The sequence below is a fragment of the Aquarana catesbeiana genome, linkage group LG13 (genome assembly GCF_042186555.1).
Source record: "Aquarana catesbeiana isolate 2022-GZ linkage group LG13, ASM4218655v1, whole genome shotgun sequence".
NCBI classification, from domain to species: domain Eukaryota; kingdom Metazoa; phylum Chordata; class Amphibia; order Anura; family Ranidae; genus Aquarana; species Aquarana catesbeiana.
Window position 1 is genome coordinate 190,184,573 of NC_133336.1, and position 1,010 is coordinate 190,185,582.

Consider the following 1,010-nt stretch of genomic DNA (forward strand, 5'->3'; position numbering starts at 1 on the left):
AGGACACACCCCCTACCACACCCCCTTAAAGGAGCATTGTACAAAAAAAAAGATTGGTTAAACCCACAAGTGCTTTTTTTTTCCACTACTATTCCTTTATATTGGCTTTTGGAATTTACAATTGCAGCAATATAGAAATTAAATTAAAGGTTTAGCACTCAGAAACTTTTTGTCACTTGTGGAGTGACATTAGGAGATTCTCCTTTAAATTCACCAACACTATGAAGTTTGGTGTCCTGATTGGTTATAAATTAAAGGGATCACTCAGTAAGGCCCTCACACTACACAGGTATGGACCTAAGGGATATAGCACAATCAGACTAGCATGCAGCCAGATCAAAGGCATTACCTTCCGAAGTTTCATTTAGGGAAATCATTGTATTTCTCCTAGTAAGAGACTGCAGAACACCAATACAAGACAGAGATACTGTGGGTACCTATCCAGTTGTGAAACTGAGCAATAACACTTACCTGTGCCCTGCGTTGTTGCTGGCCTGCTGCTCCCTTCCCAGTGCTACACTATTTCAATAGCCTGTTGCTTTATTTCTGAACCCTGCTTCATGAGCAATATGACAAAAAAAAAAATAAAATGATATATATCAATTTAACAAAAGTCTGTCTTTTTCAGTGTGTTGTTTAGACTATTTTTAGAGTATTTTGCTTAAAGTTTAATAGAAGAATGTAATCTAGTTGAATACAGTTGGACTGAGAAACACTCTTATGTTTACACATACATCCTGACCTCTGAAGACACGCAGAGCACTGGATAGGGCCACACGTCCAGAGAGACCTCAGGATGGTATGGGGGGGGGGTTGGACAGGGAGATCGCAGGATTGGATGGGGAGATCGCAGGATGGGACGGGGAGATCGCAGGATGGGACGGGGAGATCGCAGGATGAGATGGGGGGTGGACAGGGAGATTGCAGGATTGGACAGGGGGGGAGTCGCAGGATGGGACGGGGAGATCACAGATCGCAGGATGGGATGGGGAGATCGCAGGATGGGACAG